Source organism: Macrobrachium nipponense, chromosome 6 (genome assembly GCF_015104395.2).
Source record: "Macrobrachium nipponense isolate FS-2020 chromosome 6, ASM1510439v2, whole genome shotgun sequence".
In the NCBI taxonomy this organism is placed as follows: Eukaryota; Metazoa; Arthropoda; class Malacostraca; order Decapoda; family Palaemonidae; genus Macrobrachium; species Macrobrachium nipponense.
In genome coordinates, this window is record NC_061108.1 from 18,740,580 (window position 1) to 18,762,255 (window position 21,676).

The 21,676-nt window shown below is 37.0% G+C and overlaps 1 long non-coding RNA gene across 4 annotated transcripts; it reads right to left on the minus strand.

Annotated features, from left to right (window-relative positions):
* Window positions 1-594: 594 nt before the first annotated feature.
* LOC135216247 (uncharacterized) lies at window positions 595-21,442 on the minus strand. Of its 4 annotated transcripts, none has more exons than XR_010314840.1 (4): window positions 21,314-21,442; window positions 5,636-5,782; window positions 4,694-4,926; window positions 595-874 (listed from the first exon to the last, which is right to left on the minus strand). It is a non-coding gene; the product is annotated as an uncharacterized LOC135216247 (long non-coding RNA). The 4 variants fall into 4 exon arrangements; XR_010314837.1 differs by lacking the exon at window positions 21,314-21,442 and adding an exon at window positions 20,303-20,780; XR_010314838.1 differs by lacking the exon at window positions 21,314-21,442 and adding an exon at window positions 6,018-6,060.
* Window positions 21,443-21,676: the final 234 nt, after the last annotated feature.

A 21,676-nucleotide genomic window follows, 5' to 3' on the forward strand; every position in this document is an offset into this window, starting at 1 on the left:
ATAGATGTTTTTTGGATGATTATAGTTGATTATACATACATACATATATACACATATATATAGATTATGTATATATATATATAATATATATAATATATATACTAGATCTATATTATATATATATATATATATATATACTTTCCCTTTCATTTCATAATTTATTTATTTCCTAATAAAAATAAATTTACCTTATACTTTCTATCCCCCGAGTACTAGAACCAGACTTCTCTTTACTCATATATTGTCATTCCTATTTCTAGTTTTATGTGACAAACACACCACACACACAATATATATATATATATATATATATATATATATATATATATATATATATATATATATATATATATATATATATATGTGGGTGGTTGTGCGCACACCTGTTTGCTGTTTTATCAACTCAATACAGCTTTTGTAAGATTTCAAAACGCTCACAAATCTCTCTAAATTTCTTGAAGGGGCCTACAGCTTCCCAACTACCCACTCATAACACAAGTTCTAAATCGTTAGCGCCAGCCCCCAACCCACAAGGAAAATCTGAAATGACGCCACTAGCATGACCTTAGGACACCAAATATCTCGATATAACATCTTACATTTATTTATATATAGTTCGAATATCGCCAAGAATAATTTAAAAAACTATTTACATTAGAACTCAAAGAAAATATGTCTAACATAACCTAACCCTTTTCAAAATAAAATCAAAGGAACAATTGATCTAAGACCATCCATTTATATTTTCTGATAGAAAATATTATCAAGTAAACTTCGAATATGATATTCCAATAGAGAGAAATTACCTTTCCCTTCTTCTGAAATGCACAAAATTCCCTTGTCTTCCCAGTAACTATGTTGCAGATTCCATAATCTGAAAGTAAAACAAAAAATATTATCATTAAATTGGCTAATCAGAACAACTCTTCACTCACGAGTTCTCTTCTGTTTTATTGTCTATTTCAAGTACCAAAGATCAAAAGCAATTTCCGGTTGAAATCACTAAACCGGAAACCTGTTTAATAGAAAGATACTTTATACATTTTTTTTTAATTATTTTCACTACTAAGCCATTTTCCCTTAAAGGGAACGACTGCCATAGTCATACTATTGCTGATTCATATAATTATATGGAAGTCTCGTCAGTAACGCTTCAAATCTCATAAAAAATTATATATCATCTACCACTAACTATTGCACTTGCTCTTCACTAAGACATTTCTGATCTAGCAATCCTTCGACCCCTTATTATTAACCTTTTTTGTGTCTTGCTCTCATTTTTAACTATTTGTGATCTTTATTTTATATTTCTTCCCTTTCTAATATCTGATCTCTTCTTCCTGTATTTCCCAATACTTTCTACTAACTCTTTCTGATGAACACCATATTCTCTGGAAGCTTGAATCTTAAGCCAATGACCGCCGTGGGGTTGTTCCACATGGTTCATCTTTATTGATTTTGTAAAAAGTATCTCCATCTTCCTAAAGGTGCGTTCACACGGTCGAACAATGTCCGACGGACAAACATTATTACCAGTTAACAATTGTCTGCCGGTCTTTGCCTAGTGAGCAGAGTAAAAACAGTGGTATACAACCTCATCTGGTACCACAGTTTGTTGCCAGATCTACTTCCATCGTTTCAACGCTTATAACGTCATCCTGCTTCGCCTATGATATGGTAACAATGTTTGTCCGTCGGACATTGTTCGACCGTGTGAACGCACCTTTAGACTGAAACGTCTAATTCAGATACCCGGCTCATCAACCTGACCACCTGTATACTTTTCTGAAGGCTAAACCACCTCACATCATTCTTTTCTCTCGTTATTCCTATTTGAATTGTGGTACCTTACATTTTATAACACCTCAACCTTTCCTACAAAATTCGCAAACAGGTCTGGCTCTACAAATCCTTTGTACATACAGTTTTGCTTCTATAAGCCTTCTTTTCCCTCGAACTTTCGCCGACCTTTGTTAACCCGATTTGCTTCACCTATTCTGTTATTACATCTTTCTCTCTCCCTCTACAGTCACCCATTTCATTTACTCCCAAAAACCAATACAGGCAGGCCATTCCTATTTCCCATACCCTACCTTTTTAAATTAATCTTTCCATCTTCCTGCCTTCAATTTACACTCTATTTTCACTCTTGGTTTCTCTAATGACCTACTCCATTGATGTCTGCATCTTATCTGCACTGCCAACGAGCAATACTGCAATCCCTACAAATAACTACTCATTAGTACTCCATTACTCATACCTTTTCTCCCGACTCAAACTTGCGTGAACACTAAGTTTTACTTTTGTTATAACTGCTTCTAATCTACAATAAATGTCACACCATGAATTCTTAATACACTTCACATATCTCTGTTAGTTTTATCTAAGTTAATCTCTGTCTCTAGGTCCGTGAATATCACATACAGCTTTTCACTTTACGCTGTAATTAATGACACAATTGTTTCATTACAAAGGAGCTGCAGCTAGGGCGAAGGGACGCTGGAAAAAAACCTTAAACCTTATGTAATACCGACAGTAAAAAGGTCTGGAATTGCAATATAAAATTTAAGCCAAAGGCCAAACACTAGGACCTATGATGTCTTCAGGGCTGATAAGGAAATTGAGAATGAAGGAGGTTTTAAAGGGAAAACCTCGCAGGTGCACTAGGAATCAAGTGTTGGTAGAGGGTGGAAAGAAATATGGGAGAAAGAGCGTGAACGGAGGTACAGTAAATGGAATAAAACGGGTTAGGGCTAGAGGCCGAAGGGACGCCACAAAGAACCTTAAGTACCCCTACAATGCGCTGCATGAGGTGCCCAGATGGCACTAACAAGCTACGGGCGTACTAGGACTAGTAACTTTAAGCCCAACTACTAGAAAACCTCGTGTAACGCTGACGTCGCTTGTTTACGCTGACAATCGAATGACCAACTATTCTGGCCCAGGCGACGCCAGAATGTGGCATTAAGAAACGCCACTTCAGGAGCCTAAGATCCTCAGGTTTTTCTCAAATATCAACCATTATCCCCACACCAATTTGAATATACGCAACTAAAACAGCATATGTTTCAAATTGAGAAAACTATGTTAGCGCCCTGTGGCCTGTTCATACGTTAGTCTAGTACTGGTTATGAACTGGAGCGGCATTTATATAATTACACTGAGTAACATTCGACTAAGGTAACCTTTCGTACATGTATTGGACACCAGCTCATCCCCGTCGACTTTCATGAACTCATTCCTTAGGGCCTAAGCACACTGGCGACTTTGTAGAGCCACAAGTGGCTGCGTTTTGTGGCGGGGATATTTTCTCCCATAGGTTCCCATTGTTTTCAAGCTAGTGTGCTCTGGCCCGCCACTTTGCGCGGCCACTTGTGGTGCCACAAAGTGGCTAGTGTGCTCGGGGTGTTCCATTAGCTGTCGTGCCAAATTTTCCTTGATTAACTATAGAGGGTTTTCTCTATACCCTGACACTGCTTACTTACACTGCCTCCACAAAATTGTTAACGGATGCACAGTACCAAGTGTATCACAGATTGATAGAACTCACAGTTTAAGCAATTGGTCTTACCAGAATCTAAATACGACATCCACATCACTGCGTTATATATACAAGCTGTTGGAATTGGACTACAAAATTTAGGACAAAGGCCAAGCGCTGGGACCTATAAAGTCATTCAACGCTGAAAGGGATAGTGAAACTCAGTTTTCAAAAGAAAAACAGGAGGTGAACCTCGCCGTTGCACTATGACAATGATTGGAGAGGGTGGATGGTAAGATGGATGGAAGAGAATATGGATGGAGGAACAATTTAAGGAATCGAGGTGTTAAGTATGGTGGATGGAACAAAATATGAACGGAAGTATAGTAAAAGGAGCGAAAGGGATTGCAACGAGGGTCCGACTGGATGCTGCAACAAACCTTTAAGTAATCCCTGCAGTGCACCGTGCCAGTTTAATTAGAATTACCTTCACTGCCTTCATCCAACTATATTTAACAGCAACCAGTTTCCAATACTCTTTCAATAATCTTTTATTATTCTACAATCATTCTACATGTTGAAATTTCATTGCAATTTTTGGCTGAATGTTCAGACTTACTCTATACCCTCTTATGTTCCTTGGCCACTGAAATTATCATTAGCACTTAACAATTTTTTACTGGCATAACACTGAGTACTTGCTGCAGTTCTCCCGTTACACAAGTCTTAGGCCCCGTCCACACGGTCGAGCTTTGGTCGACGAACTTTGTCCGATGTGACGTCAGAAGCGGAGAAACGGCAAGAAAAGTCAGAACCCTGCTGCGGTTTCTCCGCTTCTGACGTCACATCCAACAAAGTTCGTCGAGCAAAGCTCGGCCGTGTGGACGGGGCCTTATAATATAATCTTGTGGTAGTCAGATTAATTATTTACCCAAAACCTTAATGCAAACTTCAATCATCAGTTGCAGTAACTTATGGGTAACTTATCAGGTCATCGAAAAGTACCTCCTCCAAGTCAGATTCATTGTAAAATCTTTTGTCTTACAAAAGCAAAACTATTGACTTCAACTTAGCTTTCTTTGAACACTACTATGTCCTTTTATTCATTCACTTGGAGATACGAACAAAACAGTGGATGAAGATAATTTACTTGTTTACCTTATATTCTCAAACACTTGACCTTAAAAACATTCAGGATAAAGGAAAATTTACCATTATTTTAAAAGCTTAGTTCGTTATTCAGCTCGTCCAAGACAATTCTGAGAAACTAAAGGCAAATCCATGACAGCAATTTAAAAAGCCCTGGACCATCACAACAGCAGACGCTTCCGGACCCAGGATGGATGGAATACTGCCATTCCTTCTTCCAGTCCAACACGCAAACCTCCGACGAGAATATTGGTCTCGTTTTCGTAATCATGTCACACCGGTCAACATCAAATATCCTGGAATAGTAGGTGGTGGTAAGGAACGTTTCGGAGATGATTTACTTACAAAAACCACTGATTTTCCCTAGTAAGGACTGCCCTTATTACCCTAAAAAAAATTATCAAGAAGCAAGATAAATATGCTTGGACGAGAAAAATATTACCTTTCAGAAATTCAGGACGACATATGATATAACTCCATCGTTTTAGTTCGCACAACTATGGACTGAAAATAGTTCCTAGGTCATAATGATCCTGTATTACCTATCAAGCAGTAAGACTAACGGGTTAATTTTAAAGAAAATTAATTTCTACGTAATTACATTTAATATAAAACATCACGAAGTGAGACATATTTTTTTATAAACTAATTTTCATGGAACTATCTACATCTAAGAATTTGCAGTCTGTTAAACTGACTCAAAATTAAACACGCTATTATACAAACTAATATTTTAAATTAATTCATTGAAAAAGAAAGCCTATCAAACTAGATATGAACAATCACTAAGTACCTGCAGATATTTGCTCTGGTTAGAATTTCCTCCCCGGAACTCATTATGGCAGGACTTCCGTCCTACCATAACGAGTTCAGGGGAGTACCCCCACCCCTTGAGGGGCACCGCCCCTGAAGGGGTGGAGGTTTAAAAAAAAATAAGTGAAGTTACTGGTAATTGCAAAGATATTAACAAAACATTTACTATTTACTTCCATCTTCTTTATTTACCTACTATCCTCTTTAATGGTGAAGTGGGTAAATTCGCTCTTCGTCATGGTTCCATTGTCCAGACAGATGAACAAGTTAGGTGGATTGAATTCCCATCACCGTTACGCACTAACACCAGAGTTGGAACTAACAAAAGACCAGAGGCACCTGAAATGAGAGAAAATTCATCAAATCAACAAAGGTCCATCTTAAATTTTAGATCAAGGTCTAAAGTTTTAACTGTAATTAAGAGCATGAAAGCTTATTCTCCATCTACCGCAGGGCAAACATCGGATTAGTATCAAATCCCTCAAGTAAAACCCTCAACACGCGATGTTCACCAAAACCAGAGCTAATACATTCGAAAAGAAAATAAGCACTTTTAAGTGCGAAAAAAACCTACTAACGTAAACACGGACAAACTAACATTAATCCGAACTTTCACAAATATCGTGAAAGTGATTCAGCCCAACCAAACGACCTCTGAATAAAGTGAACGTCGCCTACCAAGGACAATCAGGTCCAGGAACAACTATAATAAGAACAGCTGCTCGGTTATGCGTGGAAGATTTCCGCTGAAAACCTTTAAAATTGCTCCTCGACTCAAGTATTGTCCTTATTGCCGATTTTTTTTCGCCATTTATCAATTCCTCATGAAACATTTATGCGGTGTCTGTTCTGTATCATTTTTCGATCAGATGTGCTATGTTTTTTGTTTTATTATAATCGCATTTTGTAAGAATTCTTCCCATATAAGGGTAAAGTCTTAATTTTTATGTAATAATACCCATCTGTAAAGTCAAACTGACGACCATCCCCCGAGGATTCCCAACAATAATCCTTTTATAGGTCTAAATCCAGTTGCCTCTTCCGTGTATTAAATGTTTCCCTTCTTTTCATTACAAAACACAGATGAACCGCCTCCCTTTAGATACGCATATTTTTCCATATAAAACTTCGTTCACTTTTCTGAATCGACATTGCCTTACTGCAAACTTTTCCAAGTTAAAAAATTATCATACAACTATTTTAACAGGAGCTATAATTCCAATAACCCTAATTCCACTCAAGCTACAGCCACTTGCTGACTTGTCTTATACACTGTCAGATAAAGGACATAAGGATGTGCATTTCAAAGGGACGAGATGCAGTGATCACTCTTGATACTAACGACAATATTCAGCAAGTTCTTGTTAGATGACAGTCTCTTAACTCTAGTTATATATATATATATATTATATAATATATATAATATATATAATATATACATACATACACATACATACACACACACATGTATATATATATATATATATATATATATATATATATATATATATATATATATATATCAGAGTTGATGCCTCTCTTGAAGGCCCAATGGTCCAGTCAACTGTATATTACTGTACCTTGACAAAAGGCCCAGGTTCGAATCCTGGCTTTGACAGATAAACCTAGCAATTTTAAGGACCCAAGGGTGTACGTTATTTCCAAGGAGCCTCATATCAAATTCAATGAAAAAACTTCATTGTGCATACATACATTATATATATATATATATATATATATATATATATATATATATATATATATATATATATATATATATATATATATATATATATATATATATATATATATATATATATATATATATATATATATATATGCTGACCAACCCAGCATTGCCCTGGAAAACTCTGAAGGATTTTCCTGCACCTCCTTATGCTGACCATACTTTTCTTATCCAGGTATTGCTGTGCTGACTGTCCCTTTTATCCAGATATTACTGTCCTAACCATTCCATTTATCCAGATATTACTGTACTAGTGACTGTCCCATTAATCCCTGTATTACTGTGGTGACTTTCCCTTTAATCCAGGTATTACCGTACTGTGGTGACTGTCCCATTTATCTAGGTGTTACTGTAGTGACTGTCCCTCTCTATCCAGTTATTACTGTACTGTCTATCCAATTTGTCTGCGTGATACTGTTCTGACCATCTCTTTTCTTCAGATATTACTGCAGTAACTATCTAGTTTACCCAGGTATTACTGTACTGGCTGTCCCTTTTATCCAGCAATTACTGTGCTGGCTGTACTGTTTATCAAAATATTACTGTGGTGAGTGTCCCTTTATCCAAATATTACTTTGGTGACAGCCTATTTATCCAGGTATTACTGTGGTGAATGTCCCATTTATCCAGGTCTGACTGTACTGACCGTCCCTTTTATCCAGGTATTACTCAGCTGACTTTACCATTTATAAAGGTATTACTGGGGTGACTGTCCTTTTTATCCACATATTACACTGGTGACTGTCCCATTTACGCATGTATTACTATGCTAACTGTCCCTTTTACCTAGGTATTGCTGTGCTGACTGTCCCTTTATCCATATATTACTGCAGTGGCTGTCCCTTCAATCCTGGTATTACTGTTCTGAATGTTCCTTTTATTCTGGTATTACTATGCTGAAAGTCCCTTTTACCCAGACCTTACTGTGGTGATTATCCCATTTATCCCCACTAAACATAAGCACACCCCCTGCTAAACCTAAACACATCCCCTGCTATACCTAAACGCATCCCCTAACTCTAAACACACACACCCAACTAAACTTAAACACACCTAAAGACTAACCTTGATAAAAAATTATTAATCACAAGGAAGAAAAGCACTTTCAATAATACATTACTATGGTATCTAGCAAGGGTACAGCTGGTTTTAAAAATTTAGGGGGGACACTGGGGTGGGTGGCGAGTGAAGCGAGCCTGTTTAGCTGGGGGATGTAGGGGGTGCTGTGAGCCCCGCCCCCCCCCGAACATTTTTGAAATTTGAGCTCTTTTTAGGGGCACTGTAAGGCCTACAAGGGCAGGTAAACTAAATAATATGGGTGGTTTAACACTGAGCATCTGAAAGCAATTATGTGTCATATGTACGGATGCCATGAAATGTTTGGTGGACATGCTTACACTAGCACATATAGAATGTCAATAGCTGTGCGTTATTGATTTTCAATATAAATATATATACGTAAAATCACAAGCACAATTTTCTTATACATAAACAAAGCACCTTAAATCCCTTGGAACTTTTCTCCCTTATCTGTTAAAAAAAATATGATACAAGGGAGGTAGGGTTTTGCCCCTTACCAGATATACAGTAATGCTAATAAAAATGATGATAATAATGATAATTAATAATAATAATAATAATTTTCATAATCAAGATAAAAGAACTTACAGATACTGATACATATAGGCTACAGCCTACAGGATATATATAAAGAAGGTACTATATTTACCTTATATTGAGATGCATTGCTTCTGCATACATAGCTTGGTGATTACTCATACAGAGCACTAGACATCCATGGAAATTAAAAGTATATAACTGTTCAACAGGGGGAGGCAATAGCTATATACAGGCAGCCAAGACTTTTGTCTTCCTTTCTAACATAAAAAAAAACAAAAAAACACAATAGATGGGGTTTAGAAGTTGCCACATATATTTTGTCAAGCCTCTTTTAATATTTAACCTTATTTATTATTTTGGGGGGATGGAGTATACTGTGTCCCCCCTAACTCAAACTTTGGGGGGGCCATGTCCCCCCCACGTGAGTTATGCATCTAGTATATGAAATGAGGTACGATAAACCCATCAAGTTTATTTAGATTCAGCTTTGAAACCTACCTTATTATCTAAGTTGGGTCAAATGATGGCCATGTGACAAATTTGATCGAGATTGGTCACATGGTTACCAAATAATTTACAAAGGGAAGGGGGAGGGCAAGGGGGTATGGGTTTGAAACCTACTCTATTATCTAAGTTGGGTCAAATGATGGTCACTTGCCAAATTATGTCTACAAATACTGAGCCAAATTCATCACACAATATTGATTTTGACTATACAGCTCTTGAGAATAATTTACAACCAAGGACCATTATACTTGAAAAGGGCATCTACCATTGCCAGGATTCGAACACTGGCCTCTAGTTAAGATATAACAGGGTTGACTGGACTAATTTTATTTAGCATCATAATATATTATATATATTATATTGATATATTTAGACTATACAAATATTATATATCTATATATATTATATAGCTTATCATATATATATATATATATATATATATATAGATATCATTTATTGATAGCTAAATATAGTCCAGTCAACCCTGTTATATCTTAACTAGAGGCCAGTGTTCGAATCCTGGCAATGGTAGATGCCCTTTTCAAGTATAATGGTCCTTGGTTGTAAATTATTCTCAAGAGCTGTATAGTCAAAATCAATATTGTGTGATGAATTTGGCTCAGTATTTGTAGACATAATTTGGCAAGTGACCATCATTTGACCCAACTTAGATAATAGAGTAGGTTTCAAACCCATACCCCCTTGCCCTGTATATATATATATTATATATATATATATATATATATATATATATATATATATATATATATATATATATACAGTGTAGTCCCCGTATTCGCGGACTCTCATATTTCTCTCTGGAACATTTACCCCCATTATTCGCAGAAAATTCCCCCATTTTTTCTATGAGAAATATCCTCAAATTCCTGGGGCTTTTTTTTTTTTTTATCAGTTTCATCATAAAATGCACTTTTTGTGATAAAACTATTGAAAAAAACAGGTATAAATATTTTCAGTGGATTTTCTTGAGTTTTATCTATCAAAATAGCTATTTGCGGGGAGGTCTGGTACCTATCCCTGCGAATACGGGGAACACTGTGTGTTTTATATATATATATATATATATATATATATATATATATATATATATATATATATCATTCATTGAATAGAATGGCTTTCTCACTGTTAACCAGCTCTTTTGAAATTGCTTCACATTTTCTAATTATTTTCTTTACTTCATTGTTCAGGTTACTAATGGACACATAATGGGGTTCTTCCATTTACTCCAGTATTTTTACATGCGACAGCTGTTTCGTCAACCTATACGTATTGACGTTATCACATAAAATAAGACAAATAAATAAATATGTTAACAACAGAAATTATATAAAAAGTTGAAAGTAAGTTATTATATACACATTATACATAAATATATATTAATTACATATATGTTTAATTCACTGAATGTCAGTGTTGCGCTCCTGTCCGCGTGTGGTGGTTTTGTTCCACGCGGTTGAAGGGCTGCCTCCCACACGAGGGCAAGGATCGTTCTGCCTTACGTTGGATGTTAAGGTTGGGCCTTTGCATGGCGATGCTGACTGCTTCTGATATCAATAAACGATTGTAGTTGCCTTCCTTGTGTATTATTTTGGTGTTTGTGAGAAGTTCTTGTAAGGATGGTTTTTTTATTGTGGGTATCCACAAAGTGCTGATGAATGGCTCCTTGGTTTCTGTGGGCCTGCATGCGACGTTTGAGTGCAGTGGTTGTGTGTCCGATATAGTATTTTTTGGGGGACTGACATTGCTCGTCAGCACAGACAAACTTGTATACTATATCAGATTTAACCTCTTTCTCCGTCGATGGTGCCGTACTATTTTTCATTACCAATGAGGCCGTAAGGTTTGGTTTGCAGTAAATCCTTGCTGTTATTTTGTTATATGGCGCTAGGGGGGTGGTTCCTCTTCGCAGTATACCAAGGATGGCTTTCCTTTCATCTTCGTGGTGTTTGTTGTATGGTATCAGATGGTATATCACTATTTCTTTGTCTTTGTCTTGTGCGTTGTTCCTCGGGTTCGGGTTATGGAAAGCCTCTAATCTCTTTTTGACAACTTGCTGGATCATGTCATCTGGATAGCCGTTATTTGTGAGCAGCTGTTGAACTCTGTTGATTTCTTCGTTAGTCGCTTTCCACGTGGAACAGTGTTATGGCGCGTTTTATTTATGCATTTATATATATATATATATATATATATATATATATATATATATATATATATATATATATATATATTATAATATATATATATATATATATCTATATATACATATATATATATATATATATTATATAGTATCTATATTATATATCTATATATATTCTATATATATATATATATATATATAGATATATATATATATATATATATAATATCTATATATATATTATATACATATATATTATTATCGCATGCATGTGTATATAAATGTGAAAAATTAGTAGAAAAAAAAATGGAAATAGTTAAAAGGTTAGAGAGTTGGTGGTATGGAAACCCCTTATATTCAGGGAGAGCAATAGTGCATGCAGGATACTAGATTTTTTTATGTGTGATTTGACACTGCCAACAATCCTCTCATAGAAGCCTCCTTGATGGGGCACCCTAGAAGTAATGAAATGTCCATTTACAACGTTCTTTAGTGAATGTGGACTATATGTCGCTGTCATATACACTGAATCAATGAAGAGCCAGTCTTGATGTATGCTGCATTGTCAGCACTCATTTGACGAGGGCAGGATCTTCATGAAGTGAATCTACAACAAGCATTTGGAAAGGAAGCACTGGTTAAGTCTTTTACAACTTCCTGGTGACAGGCTCATGTTGAAGTTCAAGTGAATACTACAATGTAAAACTTGTCAGTTTCTTTAGGTCTGGATTGCAGATAATTATTTGTCCAGCCAAATCTACTGCAGTCACCTCAGATGGCATCAGAGACTGTTAACTCTGCCAGCTGGTAGAGGCAGAGGAGGAGGTCTGCCTAAGGCTGGGCCTTACAGACGGTTACATAATTGGCACTTCGATTTCATTTTCTTGACACTGTCTAAGTTTTGGTATTCAGTATTCTTCTCTCACTTTGCAAATTGTCTTGAACACCTGCATGAAGAACTTGTTCATGTGCATGAATGACTATAAGTCCAGTCAAAGAGGAATTTGGAGGTAAAGCAGAAATGTACTTCTATATGGAAGTTGATCAGCATTTTGTACTATCCCAGTGCATCTTAAAAGGTCAATTCTCGTCCATAAAAAAACCTAGGCATTTAACTCTGGATGGAATTTTGTGGGAATTGTGGGAATTTTTGGTAAGGTATAACATCTCTGGGAAATACTGAGTCTGCTTGGAGCCAACAGGAATTCACAATGCTTCTGAATTTGGTACTTCAACATTTTTCGTTCACAGGTTCACAGTTCTTAGTTTTACAATACCCAGGTGTATGTCTAAGGAGTCTGGTAAACCGAATAACTTACTTAATAATTAATTACATTTATAAGTCTAGGAAGGGAAGCGAACCTATGGATATCAATGGGCCAGGTAACTCCTTCACTGACAACTTTGGTTAAAACTTTTTCAGGTGTTTAAGGTGGGTGGTATACAGAAAATTCTGATTGATCAATCCACATCTCTGTGTTCAGGAGCCAACTGGAACCATGAAACCATATTTGACTCTTCTAAACTGTCACATGGAACTTCTTGAGACTAGGTCTGCCGGGTTATCATCACCAGGTACATAAAGGTCACTTACTTCAGTAACCTGACTTTTATCTCATTCAACCTGTTATGAACATAAGTGTTTTTAGATGTTGTTGTTCTGAATCCAGTGTAGGGCAACTTTACTGTCAGACCATGTGACAGCATTGGTAATCATGACACCATCGGCAGTGAAAACTTCTCTGAGGGATTCAGATATTCTGAATGCACTATAGTTGGCAGTCAGCTCAAGTTGTGGTATGCTCTTATTCTAAAGAGGGGCAACTCTTGTCTTAGAGAAAACCAGGTATGCACTGGTGTGTTGGTCCGTCAAATAGGCTACAGCCTCATAAGCCTTTTCATTAGCATCAGAGAATATATGAAGACAATAGTTAATTTCTCTGTTAGATGTGAATCATGGGATTTCCTGGTCAGAGATGTTCTCAGTCTTTCTTGATCTTTGACCACTGTTCTTGAAGTTCTGGTGGCAATACATCACCCCACCTTTTAGATAGTTTCCAGACCTTTTGCATAAGAATTCAGGCTTGCACAATAATGGGATAAAAAAATCCCAGAGGGTCAAATACTTTTGAGAGGTTGCTCAGAAGTAGTGGTTTGGTAAGTGGGGCTTCCTCAAAGATAGGGGGTTTAATGCTTAAGTGGTCAGTCTTGTAGTTCCAGTTAAGTCCTAAAACTTTGACAAGATCTGAGCCTTCTGTTGTTCTATCACCTTCTCCTGATACTATTTAATGGAAAGTTGGATCATTAATAATCCATTCTCTTAAAGACATTCTGGCATCTGACAGAAATTCCTTGCCAGCCTTATAAAGACAGTAGAGGTTGTCTGTTGTAGGTAAAGAACCAATTAAGTTGTCCACATAAAATTTGTCTTGAGAAAATTACTTTCAGGTGAAGTACACTAAGTTTCAAAGTGGTGTTGCAAAGTCAACTGAAGTAGAAAAGGTGAACAGGCAGTTCCAAAGAGAACTGACCTAAACCTATAGATTGGAGCTCTTTTTCATAGTTAGGATCTCTCAGCGAGATGAAATGTGTATAGACTATCTCTATGTCAGAGGCCTACTCTTAAGACGGCTTTGCTTTGGATTCTGCTGAAGCCGCAAATGGTGGAGACGAAATTTCAGCAAGTCTGTCAGATGACTAGTCAAGGATGGGCCTGAATATAAACAATCATTCAGACTAGGGGCCTATATGTATGGTCATTCTGGCACTTGCATTAACTACAATGTGAATGGGAGTTGTAATTGAATCTTTAATCACAGGTAAATGGGGTAAATAGTGTATACGTATTGGTCAATTTAAGGTCATCTTCTGGTACTGTTTCAATGAAGCCCAAAGGCAGTAGTTCTTTGATGATCTGGCCATAAATTTCCAGACATTCACTTTTGTTTCAGTTTGTGAATAATGCTGTTTATTCTTTTATTAGACATTTGTGAATAATACTGTTTATTCTTTTATTCGACATGTTCTAAGTTGGTAGGGAGTTGATTCTTATGAACTTTCCAAGGGAAAGATACCTCATATCCTACTTCAACCATGTTGATGGAATTCTTGAATTCTTCCAGTACAAATTTATCCTTAGATGACATGTCTTGATCAACAAATCCAATAGATTCTGGTGTCCAAAGTTGTGGAAGAGGTCTTCAGCAAATTTGCTTTGGAGATCTCAATTGGTGTCTTTAGAGCAGCTTTGGAAGGTTCATTAACTGCTGGTCTCATCACAGATACAGAATGAGTAGTGATAGGAGTGTCATCAATAGGGAGTTTACCAGCAACTAGACATCCTAAGGAAGATTCAACCAGGTTTACTCCATTTGCTTGTGGAGAATGGATGAATTCAGAGTTATGGTCCACTCCGACAAGTGGCTTTACATGGTGAATCTAACTATCTTACAAGTTAGGGTCAAAAGGGTTGACGTTCTTGCTCTTCAATTCAGAGACTAGCCTACACACTCCATGAGGCCTAGCGCTCTGGGGTAGTGTAGGTACGACAATAGCCTTTAAAGTTACGAGGCTGTCATTGTTTACCTTAACAGGTACAGTTACAGCACTAGTATATGTATTCTCTAGATTCTTTGGTATCCCAGCACCCACAGATGTTCAATGCTCATTTGGGCATGCTTTTCTCTAAGTTTACACTCTTCCCTCGCCCCTTGTGTGGTGATAGTATGTTGCACACCAGAGTCAAACAGTGATTTCAGTTCCTTAAAGCAGTAAGGAGAATTCCACTTGTTTGCAGGTTTACATCTTTCTCCTTGTCCCTGCAATAGTTCACAGCATAGAGACTTCAGTCAAGAAATCAGGGCACAATGCTGAATGGTGTAATCCATCTTAGATGACAGACATTTAAATTTTACAAGACAATCTGTTGTCTTGTGTATAAGTGAAGTGCATTTCACGCAATGATTTTATGTAGTAAGTCTTGAAATGTAATCCTGTGTGGTTTTAGAATTGTCACACGGGCATGCTTGATGTTTTGGTCTGTCACAGAACACACAGTTTTGAGGGGTTCTAGCTGTCTTGCTAGGTTGATCCTTAACAAAAAATACTCAAATTTGTGACATCATGTTTCTTGGGGGTGTAAGGCTCCGGCCCCACCGAATCCGTTGCGTGCGTCCAACACAGCTAAGCGTTTTGTGCGTCTCAGTCAACTGTCATAGTTCAAATATGAGTGGCCCCATGGTGCATGAGCGCGGGTGCTGTCAGGCGGATTACCGGACTGGACGCGCAAGGAACAAAAAGTTTCGTTTTTAGCCGCAGTTGGACATGCATCTCCCAGCTGGGGTCATATGAAGGAAGAATTTGAGCTAGACCTACAACAACCTGCATTTGAATCACCTGCCCAGGTTTGAGTTATAATAAAATGTAATGATCTGTGGTTATGATAAAGGATTCAAGTAGTTTTTTTTATTATATTCTAATGGCTACATTTATGTAAATACCATTGTTTTAGAGGTTACTGTATCCTAATAGTGTTCAGTTCACACGCAATCTACACATTGAATTTTTTTATTGAATAAAGTAAAGTGCAACTTTCCAAATTTGAAATCCGTAATCCTTACCTCAGAGTTACTACAAGTCTCTCTTCCGTTGATATTGATCATCTGTAATTGGTATCAAATTTTGATATTCGAGATATAATGCCCTTGTGAATTAGGTCCAAGGTTTTCAGCGACATTTGATAATATAAAAAAAACTTGTCTGGATGCTGTCATAACTTATGAAAGAGTGTTGCATACTCTCCACACTCCTCATTCTAAAGTTATGTTATGAGTACAGATTTTCATATTGTTCAACAATTCAAATTTGGTTGACAGCAATGAGTCATAGAGCAAAATCTTGCACGCTCCCTTCATGATGGCAAGTGGTGCTGGACTGTCCTTCTTGTAACAGTCACTTGTTTGTCTGGTTGGGCAACCCACGCAGAAGACAGACACGCTTATAGACGGCCAAGGCTGCTTTGGCAGTGTTGGATGCATGCAATGGATTTAGTGGGGCCTTAGCCTAAGAACTTCTGCGAGTTTTGGTCTGATTACTTGGTCTATTAGAACTGTAGGTAGGCTTGGGTTTTCTATGGGAGTAATCCTTATTCTTATCACTCTGTTCAAAGTTCATAAAGAACAAAGTCTGAATGATCTTTTTTAGGCCCTCTCTAATATCTAGGAGACTGGTGATCAATTCCACACTTGTTTTGGATTTGCTCTTTCAACTTTCCAGTAGTTTTTGAAAAATCAAAGGACCAAGTATCCAAGTACAGTGATCTGAACCAGGTTTGTTTCCTTCTATGCCTCTAACATATGATTCAAGTTTCACACTGAAACCAAGTAGTGAATCCAGAACTGTAGAAGGCTTTGGCAGGCCTGCTACTCACCAAATTAAAGATGAGGTTATTTTCTCTTGTTCAGCATAAGTTTTCTTCAGAATGTCATTGGCATCTAGATAGTTTTCATCCGTGATCATTTGTGACAAGGATATTTTTCATTAGATTTAGTGCCTCACCCTTCAAACATCCCTTCAGGTAATTCAATTTGTCAACTGCTCTCAAGTCTGAACGAGAATGAGTGCTAGACTCAAAAACATCCCAAAAGGGAGGCCATTCTCAATCTATCCCACCAAATTAAGGCAGTGACAAAAATGATAACTTCAGCTGTATACAATGGTCTACATTCTGCTGCAATATTCTGAGGTTTGGCTTCCTTACAAACAATTTTGAGTTTCTCCAAAACTTCAGTCCTTTGCACGATGATTTTGTCGGCATGCTGCCATTTGTAGTGAGTAAGGTTCTACCAGGATCTAGAGCAGAGAACCCTTCTTCTACATGTTTAACTAAATACTTAAAAGTTAAGGTCTTATTCTTTTATTTGAGATTCTAGCCTGAGGCAATATACCTCCAAGGTTGAGGACTCAAGATCACTAGCTGTGTCTGTGCGCAAATTGTTGCAGGTTTCCTTATACAGCCCAAGGGAGCATGCTACTTGTGCTGCAGGTGTACACAATTTTTTCATGCACATAATATGTTTTCAGGCTTGTACCAGAAGTAAATAAATTTAGGTAAATTTTAAGCAAGTTCAGTTAGCCTAAAAGGAACTCAGAGTAAATTAAAATAAGGCCATAAGAATTCTAATATTACAACAGCCTAATTAAGTATATTAAGTGAACACATCTAGACATAAAGAAAGTAAGGAAAACAGTTATGTCTTTAAAAAAAAGGTAGTAATACATTAATTGTTGAAACAGTCAAGTCAAATAGTTTGACCGAGACAATGATGACCAAATCTAGGAATTGTATCTTGACCTGCAATAAAGTTAATTTATCCCTAAACTGAAACAAATCGTATCTGTTTTGTTTATTGACACCAATGACCTCTATTTCTGGAAATAAATTTGTATGTTGATAAAATTCATGCCACTTACTAACATGTGTTCCAATGACAAAGGACAAAGGAAATATATGGCCACTTCAATTCTTTGGTTGCATCCCAACAGATAAGGATTTGGAAAGGATATGGGTGTTAGGATAGGTAAACCAAGGAAAAGGAGGAAATGTAAACCCAATCTCTTGCATTTTTCAAGTTTTAACTCTATACTAAACAAATTATACACTCTGAAGCCAAAGTTAACAGTGGTGTATTTCAGCCCATAGATATAGAGGGAGACGGGACAGCTTATGATTGCCAAACAATTTGTGACATGCACTGCCTGGCGCCACTGCTGGGTTGTTTATTATGTAAAAAAATGACGCAACTCATGCAATCTAGTGTGAAACACTGTACTCTTTAAAACTGTTTTCTCAGCTCTCCTTCAAGACTGTCAAATGGCTAATGCACCATTTATTAAATGCAATATGTAAACTGAATGGAGAAATAAAATAATTTAATTTTGCATGTATATTTTTTCTAAAGTTAAGCCGTAAAGTTTTTCAGATATGGCATACATTATGCTCATGCTACATTTGCAGCCAGTTTTCTTAGCAGTCTTTAAAGATTGGTAAATGATCTTTGCAGTATTCTACCACAGACAATGTGTTCTATATGTAGAAATAAAAATATTAATTCTATCTGCTGTAGTATTTATACACTCGAGCAACAAAATTGACCAATTTGCTGATGTTATGTGCCTTTCTTTCCAACACAAATTTACAATTTTACTCTCTAGAGGCATAAGCAATTATCGTTCTTTATTCGACGGTCAAACTGAAAAGCAGTAAAATTTGAAAATAGTATGCTAAAATAATTGTAGTAATCTCCAATGCTATCATCCCATATAAGCTTCATCCAGAGGCATAATATTATTATCAATTAATAGCCTAGGTTTAATAGCCAGCTAGTTAGCAGCCAATATTCAATAGACTGTACTACAATAATTTTATAGGATTTTAAAATTTCCTGTATCTCATAGTACTAATAATAGGGATACATACTGGCTGTTGCCAGTATGTACTGATGTAGTATATGCCAGCATTGCCCCTTCTGGTTACTAATTTGACTAAATCTGCCTTCATAGACACATTGTTACCTCTTAACACAGGGTAAATGACTGAGTGGCGACATAGCAGCTACCTTCCCGAAAAGGTAGTATTTGAATTCGCTGCTATAAGCATCAGTCAAGAGTTGTGGCCCATCCTGGCAGCACACGGAGACCTCTACATTCCTCTCAAAATAAGTGTTTTCTCCTAAATTATGAAATAATGGCATAATTCAAGCGCTTTTTCAGGAAGTGGCCACGTTCAGAGAGAGGCGACTGCTGTTGCTGTTCGGTCATTTACCCTATTTTGGACTTCAAAGTCAGGTGCAGAAACTTCAGCTTATGCATACCAGGAGGTTTGAAAATGTACTTTGACAGAATTAAAATGCTTGCTGCATATGCATTAATCCATTGTTTGACTCTATCCCTTTTGCAGTTTCTAACCCAGGTAAGGTAGCAGAGTTACTCCTTGTTCTTGTCAGGAAATCTTTAAAAAATTTATAAAAATCAGTCCTGAATCTTACGTCACATATTATTAACAGACTTCCTACACTGACTTGTAGACATTTTTAAGGCATATTTGAAACTATGAGGCTACTCACAGATCTTATAAGAGAAACTATTTATTTACATTAGGCCTATGCATGTAATTACAATCTGCACTAATTCATATTCATACAGTTGTGATTTAATGGGAGAGTACACAGTAGTACAGACCCAGAATAACAGCATTTACACCGCCGATGTAGAGGTTATTTGTACAGCTTCTAGGTAGTGCAGTTATTACCAGAAAGTGCCATAGTCATACTGCCTGTAATTCAACATATACTTATTTACATTGTACCTAGTGTAAGTTAGGCTAGCCTGTGAGAATCACTTAGACTTACCTAATATAGGTAGCTGGTCAAGACTTGAGCTGTGTTTCAGTCTGTGGAGAGGGACAGACAGAAAAATCAACATCTTGAAGGCTAGCTATGCCTTAGGATAGCTTTCCTAACTAGTTAGTTGGTCAAGTTTAATTTTAAAGCTTTAATGTATCCTTTTGGGTAAAAATGATAAGAGGTAAAACTGACGAATACTAGGTACTACTATCTTTTAAGTGTTCAGGCAGATCAAATTCAGTAGGACAGGCATCTCCTGACAGCTTGAGCCCTCTGCATACCAGGAGGTATGAGAACTTATTGATAACATGGTAAATAACCTCATACCTAATACTTAAAACTGCAGCAGGCCTAGGGCTGGCCTAATGTGCATTGGGTGCTATAAAGATTTTAATTAATGAAAAAATATCACTTACTTGTGCAATCCAGTTTTTGTAAGTGGAATAGCTGATGGCGTAGCGCTGTTGCTGCTGTTCTGTCCAGACATTAGCGCAGCCATTTTAGACAATCAACATAGGCTATAGCATTGGCACACTACTAACAAGTGACACTTGGTTTCATCCTACAATGCTTCCTCAAACTAATCTAGCCGCAAAACGTACTGTAGGCCTTCTATTGGTGACTTTCCTGTTGGCGTAGACAGGGGAATTTTTTTTTTCTTTTGCCAGGTAAACGGTTCTTATCACTCACTAAATTACTTTTTTCCGATTTGAAAGAACAGGTGCTCACTAAAGAGAACGAAGTACACTAAAGTTATTCGTAACTCTAAGCAATGACTGTTAAAGTTAGAAAGTTGATATTATTACGTACAAATGAATTTAAAATATCGTTATTCAGTAAGTCTATCAGGTGCTTACTCCTAACAGACATCCATTTCCCTTTAGTTGTCAGTAAGAGTGTAAGGACAACGCTTTTTGCTCAAATGTACACAAAAAATTATATAGTTTTCTTGTCGCGTTGTACCTCACATCATTATATATAAGCACTTATTTTTGTGGCCTTTCCGCCGGCATTTCATTTATATATGTTAACCCAAAGTAGCAAATATAATTCATGTGAATTAGCATGTCAAGAAACACAATTCCGGGTCGAATCGTGTCATTTTGTGTTGTTTGAGATTAAGCTGGCCTTGTGCCAGCAAGGGCTCTTGCTCCTAGAGCAGCCCGTAGTATTTTGTGTCAGTGTCGGTCGCGCACTACAGATCTGTCCTCGATCACACCTGTTTATAACCTGAGCTTACCTGTAAATAAACTTACGGGCTGCTCTGTGAGCAAGAGCCCGTGCTGACACAAGGTTAGCTTAATTAAAAACAACAACTACAGTAAATAAACCTCTTTTTCCTACGGGCTGCTATTGAGCACGAGCCCGTGCTGGCATAAAGCCAGCTTAATCTTCAACAACAACAATAAGATTCAGTAACCAGTTACCTGTCTTACTCTCTAAACCTCACACAAGAGTTCCTGACCTATGCAGCGGGTTTAATGTGCCCACAAGCTCAAGGGCAAATCCGTCGAGCAGTCTTCCCTGACGACGGTTTTTCAGATGGTCACCATGGCATTAACATTGAAGATGACTGAACATCTATCCATACAATACAACGTCCCACATCTGCCGTTACTACTACACCTACTGTGTAGCTACACTAAATTCAAGTAATAACTAAGGTTTCTTACTTTACCGTATTCTTTTTTTCAGTTAGTGGAGTAAACTAATGACTGCAATGTTAAATAGATGTCTACATTCATTTTTAGATAATAATGAAAGTCCTTGGTCGCAATGTCAACCTTTTT